This window comes from Leptopilina boulardi, unplaced genomic scaffold (genome assembly GCF_019393585.1).
Source record: "Leptopilina boulardi isolate dan_hultmark-lab unplaced genomic scaffold, ZJU_Lbou_2.1 LbouV2_332, whole genome shotgun sequence".
NCBI classification, from domain to species: domain Eukaryota; kingdom Metazoa; phylum Arthropoda; class Insecta; order Hymenoptera; family Figitidae; genus Leptopilina; species Leptopilina boulardi.
Genome location: NW_026137899.1, coordinates 1,871,241 through 1,890,228, shown reverse-complemented (window position 1 = coordinate 1,890,228; position 18,988 = coordinate 1,871,241).

Genomic DNA, 18,988 nt, shown 5'->3' with positions numbered 1-18,988 from the left:
GTTCAATTGTCCAATCCATTATGCCCAATCATCCGCAATATTTCTCGTGTCTAAAAAGCTGATAAAATAATATGAAAAACTATTGAAACATTGAAAAACGGTAGAAAATGCACAATTCTTGTTATATACAAAACAAGAATGTATAAAAATACCTCGATCGAGGAAAAGGAAAGAGTTTTCCAAAAAAATCCCTTTTTAACTGACAGTATACTGCTGTACTTGACATTTTATGGGTAAAGAAAAGAAGATTATGATAATGAGTGACACTTCATTATCGACTCTCAATATTTGTCGAATGGTAAAATATAATAGTAGATTTCTTTCTGATTTTTTAAAAAAGGAATAATTATTGAATTAATTGAATTAAAAATTTTCTTACTTTTATATTTCATTTATTGTTATGTTTTTATTATATGTTATCTCAAAAAATCCTTTTTTACTGGAAATTTAACTTGAATCCATAATTTTTAACTTCATACTTGCCGCTTTAAAAAGTACTTATAATTTAATTTCTATCTTTGAATTTTGCCAGCAAAGCAATTGTGCTAACCTAAATCTGTGAAACTGATACAATTTTTTTGAGTCACTCAGTAACTAAAAATTTTTGTTAAGTGAATGTAGCTTCAAATCGCTACGTAGCGAAATCTTTGTAGCGCTGTTGCTATTCGTAATCCCACTCTAGAACTTTGTTAAAATTAAAATTTGAAACTCTGAATACAGTTTTTGAAAAGGGTACTACTACTATTGGGATCTGACATGGGGGCGGGGCCTAAAGCAATATGGCGTAAATTGGGTAACACTTTTAGTGAATTTACATGGGAATAACATGGGATGCAGAAAATGTTCATTTCTATGGACAGTATTTGCGCATGGGCAGGTACAAATCCTGCTCAACGAAAATTTATTGAAGGTGAACGCGTTTTGCAAGCCGGGCACATTATAAAGTGTGGTGTAAATCTTGTAATTTTGGTTTTGGTTTCGGAAATTTATAGAAAATTACGCTTAAATTTTTCGCTACAGTACTGCCACAGCCTCTCACAGAACACTTAATTCTGCAGGAAGATTTCTCACGCGGTAAAAATGTAGCTTCATTCATAATGATAAAATAATTAACAATGACAGCGGAACTACAATTGCAAGTGACACAAACAGTTATCCAAAACTAGTTACATTTTTCAACACCAGATGGCATGTGTACGAATGTCAGATCCCAATACACCTGTGTGTGTGTGTGTGTGACGACGTCACTACGGTCATGCGCAGCGTTCGTAGCCCGGCGTCAAAGTATGCAATTAATTATTCATGTATGACGAATAAATACTTAATTTCCAATTAATTATTCATTAATTAATAAAAATAAATATTATAATAATTATTATGCCTATAATGATAAAATAAATTAAAAAATATAAAGAAATAAACTCATTAAGATTATAAAGTAATTATTATATAATTATTATTTGCTTAAAGTTTTTAATTATTACAATGTGCAATTCCAGCTTTACATAACATTATTATAACATTAATTTACATAATTCTTATTTATTTTATATAAAATCAGAATAAGTAACAAAATAAGTAATTTTAATTTAATTAATTAAATTTTTTATTAATATTATTAAAAATGTTTATATTTTAATTCAATAACTTATCTAATAAATAAATGCAATTTATAATTGACATTATTAAAGAAGGATATGTGCGGATAAAAAAAATTTTTCCTATCGCGATTGCGTGGCCGAGAGGCTTAATGTAAAAGCGTGGGATGTTAGGTTTCGTTTAGATATAAGTTAGGCAGGGTTCGAATCTTTATAAATGTAAGATTTTTCGATATGTTTCGTTGATAAATTATAAGTACACGGAAAGAAATCTTGTTAGAATATTTAATATTTTGACACTCATATTTAGTATATTAAGTTACAATTGCGGAAGATTTTGCAGATTTTGGGGTGTTTATAGATTTCATTATTATTTTTTAAAAATGGCTAAAATAAAAATTATAAAGTTTAATATATTTAGAAACAAAAATTAGAATAGTTTTTGGGAAATTCATAATTGTATTATGAAAACTCCAAATGTTAAATTCTAATACGCCCTGTAACAAGTATTAGAATAAAATATTTCATTTTCTGTATTTAGAATTCCGTTAACTGGTATAATCATTTTACATTTTGATATAGTCGATAAGAAAGTGGATTGGAATTAAATCCTTATATTTACATATAATACTAATAGAAACTTTTTCTTTCAAAAAATGATAGAAAAATATCAAAAATCACCGAAGTTTGACGAAGTTAAGCGAGTGAGTCCGATCGGGTTTGACCGATCACTAACGAGTAGTCACGAAAAAAAAATGCCAGTGAAAAGTCAGGGAATTTTTTTCTGTAAGCCTTGCTGGACATCCTGATTTGAAAATAATTTTTAACACTGCAATATAAATTAAAAATAATTTTAATTAATATTTAATAATAAAATACTTCATTTGTTTGCTCATAATCTATATTAATAAAATTAGACTTTTGTCTGTACATTGCTTAGAACTTAAAAATTCATGTATAATTCTTCGTTTCAAGTCATAAGGATTCTAAAAATAGCATTAAAAAAAATTCTGTCTGTCTGTCTGCACAATATTTTGTTCGCCAATCACGCATAAACGGCTTAACCGATTTAAGTGAAACTTGGCAGTCTTTTAGGTATTAGACTAACTTAAAATCTTAGCCATACCCCATTAAAAAATATTAACTTGAACGGAAGTTATGGCACTTTTTATAATACTAAAAATTTTTTATTTTTTCGCTTATTTTTACTAGACTTTTTTTTAGAAGTTTTTTGAAGTTAATTAATAACATTTTTACCTTAAAATTGAGAAAATAACTGATAGATATAAAATTGTTAAGAAAAATTCCAAAAATAAAGTTTTTTAAATTTAATTTCTGTTATATTTTACTAAACCTTTTTTAGCTATGTTTTTTAGTCCAATTAATCAAATTTTAACTTTAGAATTAAAATACATGACAAATATAAAGAAATATATATATATATAGATTTTTATTTTAATATTATAGTTTAACACTGCAAAAAGAACCATCTTAATTTCAGATGTATTGGTAGTCACTTTTAAGTTGTTTTGGTAGTCACTTTTAAAATACTTAAGGTGTCTGAATTTCAAACACTAAAAGTATCTTTTTACAAGATGCTAGAAGTGTCACTTATTTAATTAACTTAGAATAAATATAACTTCAAATATATGAAAAGCATTTACTAATTGTTTACAAGTTATTTTATAACCACAAAGAATAAACTAAACAGAATGTACTTGTAAAAAGTATTTAAATTTTTAGTCGGTGGCGCACTCAGCGATAAAAATTGCAACGACAGTTTGGAAATTTTCCATAAGAAGAGCCATATCAAATTTATGTGTTTTCACTATATCGAGAAACCAAAATGAGTAAAAAAGAACAAAAAAAATTATGCGTGATATCGAAAAACATTAACAAAATTCAATTTTGGAATAAATATTTAAACTTCTTTTTTTACCCTGGTGACCAATTTCAGAAGTAAAATTTGGAACCATAAAAGCAAGTCCTACCACTTGAAATAAAGTAGTTCATTTATGTACGCCTTGAGTTCGCATCCCTGACGACTACGCAGTAAACATAACCTTTGAGCTGTCCAAACTTTTCGGTGTTTTGAACATTTTTATACTTTTACTATTTTGAGGAATGTGAAAATATGGCAGATTTTAAGTGCAATATGTGCTATTTTAATGGTGTATCAACGAGTGATTTAGAGAAACACATCATTCGTCGGCACCGATTTGATCCGCTATTTAAAGTTAACTGTACTTATTGTCAATGCGAAGCTACGTTTCGAAAGTGGTAATCTTATCAGCAGCATGTATCGCGATACCATTCTCACCCAGATTGTTCTCGTCAACTCGTTTTTCAAAATAATGACGGTGAAAATCTGGATGCAGTTCCAAATAATCTTCCAAATGTACCAAGTAAGTACACTAAAAAAATATTAACTTAACTATTTTAAGAGAAGTGAAAAATATAACAAAGTGTCTATTTCGCCCGTCAACAGGCTTTTAAAATAACAAAAGTGGAGTTGGCTCAACATTTTTCATTATGTGATATTTGCTTACACTTTTCACAATAATTTTTAAACAATTATAAAACAACAAATAATCGAGTACCTACCAAATATATAGGTGTCTGAAAACTTTAGATTTATTAATTTTCCTTACAGTTATTGAAAATCCAATTGCTGCATCAATAAATGAATTAAATTAGACAGCAGCTCAATTCATAGTTGACATCCGGGAGAACTGTAAAGTGTCTCAAGCTGCGACTGATAAAATTGTTGATAGAGTGATCGATTTAATAAATGTGCATTCTTCAAACTTATTGGTGAGCATTAAACAAAAATAAAATAATAATAATTAATAAATTACTATAATTTAATTTAAAATAGATTCATGAAAGTCATGAAACAGAATTTTTATTTAAATTAATTTATGTTAGTCCCAATTTTTTAACTAGGGTAAATGCGGGTATAGTCGGACACTGTTTCTAAGGTCGGACACTTGACTTATTTATTAAATAAACTAACGCATTGCAATAATTACATTACAAAATATACTAAATGAAAGTGTAGAGTCTGCAGTTTTATCCAGTATATTCTTTAATGTAATTATTGCAATGCGTTACTGTTTATTTAATAAATAAGTCAAGTGTCCGACCTTAGAAACAGTGTCCGACTATATCCGCATTTACCCTATAATTTCTTATTGATTCATTTTAAAATATTGAAATAAAACTTTAGTATATTTTATTTTTATAATTATTTTACATTTATAATATTTATATTTTATTTATTTTCAATTTGGTAAAAAGAATTCTTATACAAAAATTTCCTGACTAAGAAAATGTCACAAAATTTAAAGAAAAAATAATAAAAATTACTTTATCTATATTTACAGAATGAAGTTAAGAATCAGATGATTCCAAATACAAATATGGTCGATATAACCCAAATCGAGAGACTATTCCAAGATACTTATGATCCGACAAAAGCGTTTGAACCAATAAAATCTAAATGAAATTTAGATAAATATCTGGTAAAAAATTTTAATATGGTTCGCGCAAAACCATTAAAACTTGGAACTTCGTTGCTGTGGAAGAAAAAAGACCACGAAATTCCACAGTTAATCCAAGTTAAAGAAGAGGCTTACTATGTGCTATTTTTAGAAAATTTAACAAATTTGTTGAAAAACAAAGAAGTTCGAGAAAATGTCAGTCGAAATGAAAAAAAAAATGATGGTGTCCTTCGCACAGTTTTGGATGGTACCTACTATAGGGAAAACGACGTTTTTCATCAAATAGAAAACCCATTAGCCATAATTTTATATTATGACGAAATAGGCATTGCAAATCTTCTGGGTAACCATTCAAATCCACAAAAACTGGGGATGTTTTACTGGACTTTAGGTAACATAAATCCATAATTGCGGTCGACTCAAAATGCAATCCAGTTATTGTGTGTCGTGAAGGTAAAATTGTTAAAAAAATATGGCCTTGAAAAGGTATTGATACCATTTATTGAGGGCATTAAAATATTGCGCACTTATGGTCTTTCTATTCCAGTCGATGGACAAGAAATTCTTTTTAAAGGGTCATTACTGTTTTGTGCTGGCGAAACACCTGCTTCTGCATGTTTGGGAGGATTTAAAGAATCTGTTTCAGCAATTCGTTTTTGCAGAACCTGTTTAGTAAGGCTTGAAGAATGGCCTTTAAATTTTAAAGATAACTTTATTTATCGAGATGCAGAGACTCATCAACAGCACGTGGAGGCTGTATCGGAGCCAAACGTCCCAAAACGTGTCACTACTTTTTGGAAACGCCGATATGGGGTAAATTCAGAATCTCCTTTAACAGAAATTCTCGATGTAACAGAATGTCTTCCACAGGATGCCATGGAAAGTTTCCCGAGGGTATAACGGAAGTTGCTACAAGGGCAATGTTAAAATATTACGTCGATGAAGGTCTTTTTACTCTTGATCAGCTCAATGAAAAGATAAAGCATTTTCATTTTGGGCACTTTAAGAATAATAAGCCCGACATAATTCTTTATGAGCACGTCCAAAGGGATTCGAATTTAAAACAAAGTGCGTCACAAATGCTGGCTCTTGCGCATAGTCTTCCATTTTTACTGAGTGAGTGGATTGAGGAAGAAAATTAAATGGAGCTTATTTTACTTCATGTGAGAATGTTACAAATTGTAAACATTTGTTTCGCATATGAAATTCATATCGACGCGACCTGCGTTTTGGAAAGAATGATTGAGCTTTATTTAATCAAATTTAATCGGTTTTATACTGGATGGATGGTTCCAAAATTCCATTTCATAATCCATTTTCCTCGGTACATTCGAAAATTTGGTCCTGCACGTCAGCAATGGTGTTTCGGATTTGAGAGAGAGCACGGATATTTTAAACAGCTAGTACCTGTAGTGAGAAATTTTAAAAATATGGCATTAACTTTATGTTATCGACATCAAGCTCGACTTTCTTCTCTACTCGCAACTTATCCTGGAAGTGAGACAAAAAAATTTTTATATCAAGGAGATGAAATTGTTTTCGACCAGAGAATTTTGTTGAGAAACTTGCCGCAAATGCATTTATTCTATAATTTCATCAGAGAAGAGGTGACACCGGTCACTGTAGAGGGAGCCACTGGGCCAAATCTATTTCACCTTTATAACCAATGGGGAACATTCAAAGGTACAGCAAAATAGTGGCCGAGTAACTTTAATTTCATTAAAGTTTGGAAGAGAGAGAGAGAGAGAGAGAGAGAGTCACCACCTCACAAAAGAAAAGCAACTTTTCCGATGTGACGAGCACCTCAATTATTGTTACCAGCAACTAGTCTCAATAATGGTGGTGATACAGAGCTTTAAAAAAATGGCGACTGACAGTGTGGAAACTATGGAGTCCAAAAGTAGTTTATAGGTTATGTATCATATTCGCGAGTCGATTCACCACCCCACAATAAAAAAGCAACTTTTCTATTGAGGCGAGTATCTCAATCATTGAGAACAGCAACTGATCTCAACAACGATGGAGATCGAAATTCAAGTTAGTGCCGGGGGGGGGGGTGAATGAAAATGACTCAATTTACAAGTGATCGTTTATTTACATTAAGTACAATTTGTTGAAATAATTCTAAGTCCCACAAGGGTAGAATATTTCTATGTTCGAAAGGCGAAGAAAAATTCAAAGTCCAAGACTCGGAAAAATTTCAAAGTACGAATAAGTAGAAATTTTTCTAAGTCCACTAACTCGGAATTTTTCTAAGTAGGAAGCTGTTGCGTAGTATAGGGTAGGCTAGGCAGGGAAGACAAACAACCCTGAGTGAGCTCTGCAACAGAACTGACGTTTTGGTCCAGTGCATCGGCTTTTATAGCCCACGACTCTTCCAAAACGACGAAAATAGTTGGAGAATTTTCCAAGAGAGGGGCAAATCTTCCGTCTATGCACTTCTTACTCTTGACCCGTGGAAAACGGCGAGTCAAGAGCCAAGTCGCGCGTCTTCTCGCGAGATTCACCTCTATCCCCGAAATTCTCTCACATCCCTGCTTAACCATTCCTAATTAACCTAATTAATAACTAATCTTACTTAATAAGTGTGATATATGATAATAATATTATTATATTAAAATATAGTTTATTAATATAATATGTTACAAATACAGATATGTATGTGTAACATAATATATATTTACTATAAGTTAACAATATAATATTATTCGTATTAAACACACACACATACACACACATACACACACATACACACATACATACATATATACATTATATACATATATATATATATATATATATATATATATATATATATATATATATATATATATATATATATAACATTATAAATCACTATAACAGTAATATATACTATTAACAATTAACAAATTATAATTATTGTAATAACAACTATAATTAATAATTAGTTAATAATAATTTATTATGATACAATAATTATTTATAATAAATTATGCTATAAATGATCTACGAGATATAAAAAACACATCTAACTTCGAACATAACCTTTTATTTAAATAAATAATTGAAAATTCGGCTCAGAAAAGTATCCGGCGAACAGACAGTTAAAAGAAGTGGCGCGAGGAAAGCAAAGGGCCTGTCGCGTTGAGAGTGGGAGGTGCAAGGATGAATAGAGTTGGGCTGTAAGGCGAAAGTGGAGAGAGCGAATAGGGAAAAGAGTGGAAAGCATGGAGTGAAAAGGGGCGCGCCGATAGGATGTTTGAGAAAGAGTAGAAAACACGTTACCAATGACTCAGCTAAGGACAAGAATTCATGAAGATGTAGCAAAGTTTTTACATTCTTCATGAATTCTCGTTACCCCCATCAGTGATATGTATCAAAGGAAAGAGAAACCTATAAAATCCTTCGATGTCTTCGAGTAAAGTCTCATGGCACCCAATACAAAGCTGGTTCTATTATTTTGATAGAGTGCAGCGAAGATTCTCTTCCCATATTTGGCTTAATAAAAGAAATTTTTTCCATCAACGATGAAATAATGTTCCGTTATGTTAAATTAGAGACAATTAATTACGTTTAAACTTTAAATGGTTATAAAATCGAGAAATCTTGCAATATCTTTAAAAATATAATGCCACTAAAAAAGCTTTCATTTCAACATCCTATCCCTCTGTTCGAACATGAAAATAGTAAATATGTAATTTTACTTGATCATCAACGCACAGAATTTTATGGCTGATCTGCACTGCAGTAAATTTCTTTTTCGCTTTTAATTATTTAATTGAATGTATATTTACATGTAAAAAAAGATACAGATTGAATTAAGGTAGATTGTGCAGAAACCACAAATCAATAATCAATATTAATAATCAAACCTTAAGTCCATAAATTAAAATTGATCAGGAATCAATGGAAACTGTTTTTCTTATAAATATTAAGAATTTTTATCAAGTTTGCTTTTTGCATTATATTTTCCTCACCTATAAGTTTCAAAATCCACTATGATCGATGTGTTTTTAATTAATATAAGGTATAAAAAAAATTAAATAAACTTTTAGGTATTAGTTTTTATTACTTCTTATTAACATTTTTTTCTTAATAATTATTTTTTTCTATCAAAAATTCAGGGTGCAAAAAAAATTAAAATTAACATTCTTATTTATTATTAATTTGAAATATTAAAAACGGAAAAATTTAAGTTTTCCTTTTCGAATATTGTCGTTGGTATGTAATTAAATTTTTCTGGTAAACCAGTAAATATTCTACCAAAATGCTGTCTTTAATGCTTTTGAGGTTATGTTTATGCACGGGATAAAATTTTGAGTAACTTATTTTAAAGGCTAGAGGTTTTTAATATCCGTAATATTTTACTAGTTTGTGCGGCTTCATTTAGAAATAATTTTTCAATCAAAAAGTGATTTTCGAACAACGGCGTACTATTGCTGTTCCTGCACAAACTGAATTAATTTCTCTGGTGATTTTTCGATCGACGATTGCTGCGCTGATTTCTCTTCCACAAAAATAAAAAGTTTCCTGCCCTTTCTTTCTCGGTTTTTTTTTTTTTTTTGGCATAAATATGTATAATTATATTCTAAAATAAAATTTTTTCATACTATAAAAACCATATTTCGTTTATTGTACACTTTATATATAAAACTTAATTTTACAATTTTTTAATAACAGTGCTTTTAAAAAAATTCTAAATAATTAAATTAAGAATAAGTAAGTTTAAAACATGTTTTTTAAAACGAAAAGGAAATAATATTAATTGCAAAAAATTAATAAAATATTCAAATTGAATTTAACTAAAATCTCTTGTTTTTTAAACTTTGGACAAACTGTCCTTTAACTTATATTCGACATCACGAATGAATTTAGAAATTCGCATATTATTTGCTTGAACAATACCTAAAATTGCAATGTCGAAATATTGCAATTTGTGAAAGTAAGCGCTTGGGTATGCACAATGCCACACGTAATACACTGCAAATAAACACAGGAGTGATTTTGTTGCATCCGGTTCCGTAATTTTCACTCTGGCCCCATCGCAAACAACGAAAGCCTCCGCAATTCTTTCCTCAGCTTCATAAACTACTAATCTTGGCGAAGAACCTGGAGCTGTCAAGAGTGCTGCAGTATTGTTCCTGCCTCTTCAATTGTGATTAGTGCTTCATTTACTTTTCTATATCTGTCAAGTATTACATTTTCATGAAGCTTTTTTACAGTTTTAATTTTTTGCATTTCATTTTCAATATTAATCTCAAAAAAGATCGCAATTTTTGATATCATCTTATTTAATGATTCTTGTAATGAAGCTTCATCTTTATCTTGTAGAATTGAAAAGTTGAGCATAATCTGAAAACAGATTAATAAATTTTGAAAAAGAAATATAAAATACTTATTTAAAGGAAGAATTGAACAGACGAAAGTTGATCCAACTTGATATTCTCGTGATCAAGAATTTTTCTTTAATTTCTTCAAAATACACTAAAAAAACTTTTCTTGATTACTGCCCTAATTCAGGCTAATACAACCACACTATATTTTTGAATATGTTACAGTCATACCGTTGGATTGTTTTATCCATATGGATGTTAATGCAGTCATACGTATGACATATAAGTAAACAAAAGGCTAACTGAATCTACATTTCAGTGACAGTTTCATAATTCACAACCATAATTTTATGAACATTATTCCGAAACTTTTTTTCAGTGTACCGTACAACTTTTTCACTAAAAATTACTAATATACGAAACAAAAAATATGAAAACAAAAAAATTATACTTACTCCCATGTAGGATTGAAGATGTGGATATTCTTCAATAATAGCTTTCACATTTCTGGATTCGCTTTTAATCCACAACCTTCTTTGCGTGTAAGTTTCCTTTAGGAGTCGTTGGACGTGTCTGGACTCGTCATTCGGCAAGCATTTTTTCAATTCCGTCAAAGTTTCAGCTTCATCTGCTTCGTAAATCAATTTCATTTGTTTAGCTGGTGTAGACTCCGAAGCTACCGGTTTATTTGAATTCACCACTTTATTTATTTTTGACTTGTGATGGTATCGTCGATTGCGAATTGAAGCTGTTATCTGAGATTTCAGAACATCCTAAAGAATGGCATAAGTATTAATCAGGTGAATCATTATTAAATTATTATAATTAAAGCTAAAATAAATTTTTAAAAATGCATACAAAATTATTTTTAGAGCCTCCTTCAGGCTCCGGAAATTTGTCTATAATTGTTCTCGAATAATTAAAATATTCTGTCTTCGTTGGCGAGTTTTGAGTTAAAGATTGCAGATGTGTAGACCAAAAATCTACAAATTCTGACTGAAATTTGTATACTTCATTGTTTTCTTTTATTTTCTGCAAGTTGGGCGGTAAAGGTGGTAATTCTGCAGGATAACTAATGTGTGGAGTTTGAAAGGAACGTGCTTTTGCATTTGATGGGAGATGGTGGTCCTGTAAGAAAAACCATTAACATTAACAGCTTTTGTATTTTTATAAACTATATATTCTAAAGTTAAAATTACTTACCTTAATTTGAATTATTGCGTTTTGGCAAGTTTCCTCTAAAAGAATATTATTGATTTCTGGATTTTCATACGTTGCTAAAACTGTGTAATTATTTAATTCCAAATTTTCAACAGGTTTGTCATGTGCTTTTTGTTTTGGAATTAAAATAACATTTAAAATACAGTCGTTGTCAATTTCAACCTGTGAATCAAGATCGCAAAACAGTGTAATTTTCTGATCTTCTTTTTGTAGAATTATAAATTTTTCTTTTAACAAAGCGTCAAGAGTTACGTCTTTTTTCCCGCAATTTAGGAGAGCTTCTCTTATGCTCTCATTTTCACTAATGACGAGTCCAGACACGTCCAACGACTCCTAAAGGAAACTTATACGCAAAGAAGGTTGTGGATTGAATGCGAATCCAGAAATGTGAAGGATATTGTTCAGAAATATCCACATCTTCAATCCTACATGGGAGTAAGTATAATTTTCGTCTATTCATGTTTTTTGTTCGGTTCTTTTAGTAATTTTTAGTGAAAAAGTTGTACGGTATAGGTCTATCTTAATTTTCTATTCTGAAGAAATTAAAAATTCTTAATCACGAAAATATCAATTTACATGAACTTTCATCTGTACAAAGCTTCCTTAAAAAAAGATTTTATATTTCTTTTTCAAAATTTATTAATTTTTTCAGATTATGCTTGATTTTTCAATTCTGCGAGATAGAGATGAAGCTTCATTACAAGAATCATTGAATAAGATGATATCAAAAATTGTGACTTTTTTTGAAATAAGTATTGAAATTGAAATGCAAAAAATTAAAACTGTAAAAAAGCTTCATGAAAATTTAATGCTCGTTAGATATAGAAAAGTAAATGAAGCACTAATCACAATTGAAGAGGCAGGAAAAAATACTGCAGCACTCTTGACAGCTCCAGGTTCTTCACCAAGATTAGTAGTTTATGAAGCTCAGGAAAGAATTGCGGAGGCTTTCGTTATTTGTGATGGGGCCAGAGTGAAAATTACGGAACCGGATGCATCAAAAGCACTCCTGTGTTTATTTGCAGTGTATTACGTGTGACATTGTGAATTTCCAAGCGCTTACCTTCGCACGATGCAATATTTCGACCTTTCAATTTTGGGTCTTGTACATAGAAACAATAACCTAATTTCTAAATTCGTTCGTGATGTCAAAAATAAATTAAAGGGCAATTGTTCAGAAATTTAAAAACATGAGATTTTAGTTAAATTCAATTTGAATATGTTTTTATTTTTATTTAATGTTATTTCCTTTTCGTTAAAAAAGCAGGTTTCAAACTTACTTATTCTCAATTTAAATATTTAGAATTTTTGTTAAAAAATGGTAAAATTAGTTAAATTTTATACAAATAAATAGTTCAATAAACGAAATATTTTTACAATAGGATGAAATTTTCTTTTTAAATGTAATTAAATGTACATACATTTTTTATCCCAAAGAAACAGTAAAGCAGATTTCTGAATTATAAAAACAATTTTATAAAGAATGAAAGAATTTTTTTGCTTATAAAATGCTTGAAAAAAATACTAGTAATTCTAAAAATACTTCTTTAAATAGTTGTAATTTCATTAATTTGATTTTAGAGGATTTTGATTGCTTTTACGTTTTTATTACAATTTTTCCATTTCTAACAAATATTAAATACAATTCAATCATTCGCTCCAAAAGGTACGTCGTAACGATATTAATTTTTACATGCGAAACAAACGTTCACAATTTGTAACATGTTCACATGAAATAAAATAGGCTCGAAAATTTCATATTTTTCCGTAATTCACTCATTAAATGAAAAATCAGAAGACTTTAAAGTCATCTGATTTTCAACTTCATTCTGTAAATATAGATAAAATAATTTTTATTAATTTTGTTTTTATTTTTGTTGTCAGGAAATTTGTCAATTCGATTTGTTTTTAATAAATTAAAAATAAATAAAATATAAGTAATATAAAAATAAAGTATACTAAAGTTGTATTTGAATATTTTAAAATGAATCAATAAGATATTATAGTTAAAAAATTCGGACTGAATTATTTGTCGTTTAACAATTGTTTAAAATAGTAAAGTAAATATTTTTTATTGTACTTGGTGCATTTGGAAGATTTTATATTCTTCAAAATATATGTATATGTATATGTAGTAAATAACTATTTGGAATGGTTAATATACATTTAGAGTGCTCCCTGGCGGATTCGATTTACCTAAAATCGACCCAGCTGGGTCGAATCTAAGTCGAATCTAAGTCGAATTTAGGTAATTATCAAAAAAAATCTTTAAATTGATGAAAATTTATAAAAATTAGTATTGTGAGGTTAAATGAACATTCATAGAGTTAATTTTTGTAAGAATTTTAATTATTAACGTGATAAATAATAAATAATTACTTGATATGTACAAGTGGTAACTGTAGATTTTAACTCGTTGTCAGTTTTCATAATATTTTCAGAAATTAGTGTAAAATGTGTGAAAAAATAATTTATATTTAATAGAAATTGCAAATTTTATTAAATTATTTTATTATTTAACAATCACATTTTATAATAATTGCAATTTAATTAAAAAAATAACAGTTTATATTATATTTTATTCTTTAAATATATTTTAAAAATTATTTGCACGAAAATACTGTCGGGCGCACACCACTAGATTTCGCTCCCGCCGAAGGCGGGTACGAAAGCTACTTTTTATATAATTTTTATTTCTGCAATATAGACTAGAAAAAGTTTTGATAAATAATTGTTTTTAATTATTCTATACACAGAAAAAACCTGAATTCAAATTGAGTATAGATTCTATACTCAATTTGATTCGCAACAAAAATGAAACTGGTTGTTTCATTTCGAGTTCTAAGGTAAAAGCACGAAGTAGTATAAGGAGACGTAACGCCATGCATTCAAAGCAACCCCAAATGCGTGTCCTAGAGTTACTAAGGTTTTCGAATAATGCTCTTGTAGCGCCTCTACTGAGATAAATCGGAATCAAAATATGTCGTCTGCTATCGCGTAAACAACTGTAGTTGACAGCAAAAGTGTTTTGATCACGAAGTGGTTTTGATAAAATATTGTGTAATAAATAAATAATAAAATAAATATTGTGAAATATTAAATATTAGTGAAAGTAAATAATATAATATTAATATTGACGGCACTGCTCCTTTTACAAGGTCATATCTACCTCGTTTTATTTTGTGTACACTACCATCAGGTAACTTTGTGATATAATCTTTCAGAATATCTGATTCCACAAAGTGCAAATCACATATCTTATCCTTTTTTGTCAATTTTGGTTTTTTTCCAATGCCAACAATAGCACTCGACCAAGTTAACAAACTTTCATTCTATAATAGGAAAGCATTAAAAAATAAAAAACACTTCGGAAATAATTAAAACTCTAATGATATAATATTAACAATAATAAAACAATAATAAATAATAAAAATTAAATACTGTTCGAGCTGAAAAAAAACTTCGATTTTCTCCATTTTTTTCTTCTTTTGTAGTTATTTTTGATCCACATCCTTTTATAAAACATGACATTTCACTGATAACATTAACAAAGCACAAAGTGCAAGCGCGAAACACCGGTTCAAGACAATTTGTCAGCACATGCGAGCACGTGATAAATTTTAATTCTCTATTTCTCCACGCGCGGCGTCCTCATCGCATTATTAGAAAAATGCGTAAACTCTAGGACACGATTTTGGGGCTCACTTTCATCACAATCTACTATGGGCGTTACGTCTCCTTATACTACTTCGTGGGTAAAAGTATCAAAATGAAACAGGCAAGTTTCATTTTGAGAAAAAGAAAAATGGAAAAATATTGTGAAATAACGAATAATTTTGCACAAAAACATGAAATATAATAATTACAAAGAAGTAAATAACACGCTAGACTTAATATATTTGATTAAAAATTGCTTGTAATCGCGTAATAAAATAATAAAGGAAATATGTTTTTAGGTTAGAAAAATGAAAACATGTGTTTTGACAACAGGAACGGTACTGCCAACTTAAATAATAGCGGTAAATTTAAAAACTTATGAAATTAATTATTATCTACGTAAATAATAATAAATAATTTTTATTTAAAAACTTCTAAATATTCGTACTGGTCAAAATAATCTTTCTGGTGTTGTTGAAATATTAGAAACAATAATTGAAATACAAAATTACTCTGCTTATGATGCCAACTTAGAAATCTGAAATTCCAGCCAATATCATTTTGAATAACATGAAGTTTGTCCCATATTCATTTCGATACCCAAAAGAAAATGAGTTGCAACAAAAATGAGTCCAAGTTTTTTCTGTGTATTTCTTTTTCTAAATATAATGATAGAATATTTGTTATAAGTTCGCTTCTATAATTAAATTAAATGATTTTATGATAAAAATTGTTCTTTGAAAGGTAATAAAATATTTTATTATTTCTTAAAAAATAATTATTTTTATTTTTAAATATTTAACAATGTAATATTAAGTTTCTCACAAGTGCAGAAAAATCTGTCTATTTAATATATAAAGAAGTTCAGAATTTCTCATTTCAGCGTGAATTATGTATCTATGGGAGCGTTCACAAATTACGTAACTTTTTTTTTAAATTTTGACCCCCCCCCCTCCCCATGTAACACGTTATTGCATACATTAGCGCCATTTTTTCTGCTGTCTGTAACAAAGTACTTGACCCCCCCCCCTCCCCCAAAAAATGTTACGTAATTTTTGAACGCTCCCTATATGCGTTGCGTTATTATGCCTTTATGTATGCGTATTGTAGTTAGGATGTGTTAAGAATAATTTTAAGCCAATCAAAGCGTACCAGTTATGTGTGTGTATTAAAAATGACTCCCACTACCCTCGAATAGAAAAGGAGAGAAAATCTTAGAAAAGAGCCATTGGTGGTTCCGACATTCTTCTTTTTTTCACGGCTCCTGCTTTTTCGTATAGTTTTAGCAAATATGCTATATGTGCTTTATTTTATAACACCACTCCTAGTTTTTCCTATAGTTTTAGCAAATTACGAAATGTTGGTTCTGATTTTTCGTATAAATTTATTAATAACAAAGTGCTAGACTGTTTACTTCCTATACTGTTTTTTCCTATAGTTTTTTCAATATTCGAAAATTGTAGATTTGAATTAAGAAATAATAATTTCAGTTTTCGTAAAATGTTTCCAGTTAAAGCAATTCGTAAAACTATACCAACTTTTATTATCAAACCAGAATGTTTCGCAATTGAATAAATTATATTATTTAATAAATTAAAATAAAACAAGAAAATTTATATAGTTCTTTTTAAAAACGTTTTTAGTGACAAACGTGCAGGCGCGCAGCTGCACACGTGTGAGCATTCCAACCACCCGTCGGTGTGAGGCGCGTCGTTGTAGTGGTACGGATTACTACTGTTAATAGTAAAAATCCTTACGAAATAGTAATAATTGCTCTGTTTCATAATAAACATTGCTTTGCTACTAGTATTAATTGCTCGGGACATTTTAAATATTACTTAGCTTTTAATAAAAGTTATTATTTCTTGAGCAGTTCCCAAATTACTATTTAAAAGTAGTAATTTTTTATAGAAAATGTTACAATTATTACTCTTTTTTTTCTCCGTGTAAAACTTTTATAAAGAAATAACCCACATAGCACGACTTCTTGCTGTGAGGTTACTGTAAGGTTTGTAAGGTTACCGTGTAAGCCTACAGTAAACTTGAGGTCATCTTAAAACTTCCGCCATAACAGTAAGATTACACAGTAAGGTCGTGGTAAGTTTACATGGTAAGGTTGTGGTAAGCTTACACGATAAGGTTGTTGTAAGCTTACTGTAAGGTTGCTGTAAGGTTACTGTAAACATAGAGTATAATATGAAAATATATTAAAAATAATTATTATTATAATAGGGTAAATGCACTAATTGCGGCGAGATTCGAGTCAAAACACCTTTGAAATAGAAAATTCGACATTTCTATTGTATAAACTCAATTTAAGACTTATTAAACTTAAAGCTTATGTTATTAAGATATTAAAAAAAAATTTTAATTCTATAAAAATCGATTATTTAAACAAATATGAGAAATTAAAACTAATACCGTAATTTTCTATTGCGGTGAGTTTGTATCAGTTTCGGTGTATCAATTTCGGTGACCAAAATTACGTGTATTTTGAAGATACTTTGCCCGCCGAAATTGAAGCCAATGGAAATCTTAAAAATGTTTCAATTGCGGCGCGGAAAAAAATTTGATCTCAAATAATTAAATTAATAATTGTTTAAATGTGCATCTTTATAAGTATTTGTATCAAAAAAAGATTGAAATAATTTTTTTTAATCATTTGGCAACAGTTATATTAAATACAATAGTAATAATAGTTATTTTTTATGAACGCGCCGTTATTGGTGCACTCGCCGTAATTAGTACACTTACCCTATATATTATATTATAAATTTTTTTTTATAAAAAATTATATATTTGGTAAAGTACTTCATGAACCCCAGTAGGGTTTGTTAAATAAAATTTACTGCGCAGCCGTGTGTGCCATAGAAAACTACTGCGCATACATATTAATAAAATTTATTTATTAATAACATTCTATGTTTACAGTAACCTTACAGCAACCTTACAGTAACCTTACGGTAAGCTTACAACAACCTTACCGTGTAAGCTTACCATAACCTTACCACGTAAATTTACCACGACCTTACTGTGTAAGCTTACCTTAGCTTTACTGTGTAAGCTTACTGTTATGGCGGAAGTTTTAAGATGACCTCAAATTTACTGTAGGCTTACACGGTAACCTTACAATCCCTACAGATATCCTTACAGTAACCTCACAGCAAGAAGTCGTGCTATGTGGGAATATAATATTAGGTATAATTTACCTAATAATTAAATTAATTTAATTATTATTTTCAGAAGAAGGGTTGATGTATATGTCATGACAAAAAAATAATGATATAAAAATTGTTAGCGAAAAGAAAATGAATTTAAAAAAAAATTTCCTGTGTTTCCAAGAAGAACGGAATAGTATTTTAAAATTTCTATTCTTTTCTATAATATAATTAAAACGAAATAGAAAAAATGGTAATTTTAAAATATAACCATGTAAGATGTATCTAAAACTTCATGAACACATAGAGTGTAAGTTTCGGACAAGTGCCCACGAAAACGAATTTAAAACTGTAGTAGAGAGATTTGCTTGTGATGCTGCGGGTGACCGGCAAACCGGAGCTTCCGGAGGCGGTTAAGGTAGGGAATAATTTTTAAATTAGTACAGGCATTTCGTGCAGCTTGACATTTGTGTCACTGAGAAATTGTATCCAGGCAAAACCGCTGGAGACTTCCGCCTAGAGTTGGCTCTGCCACC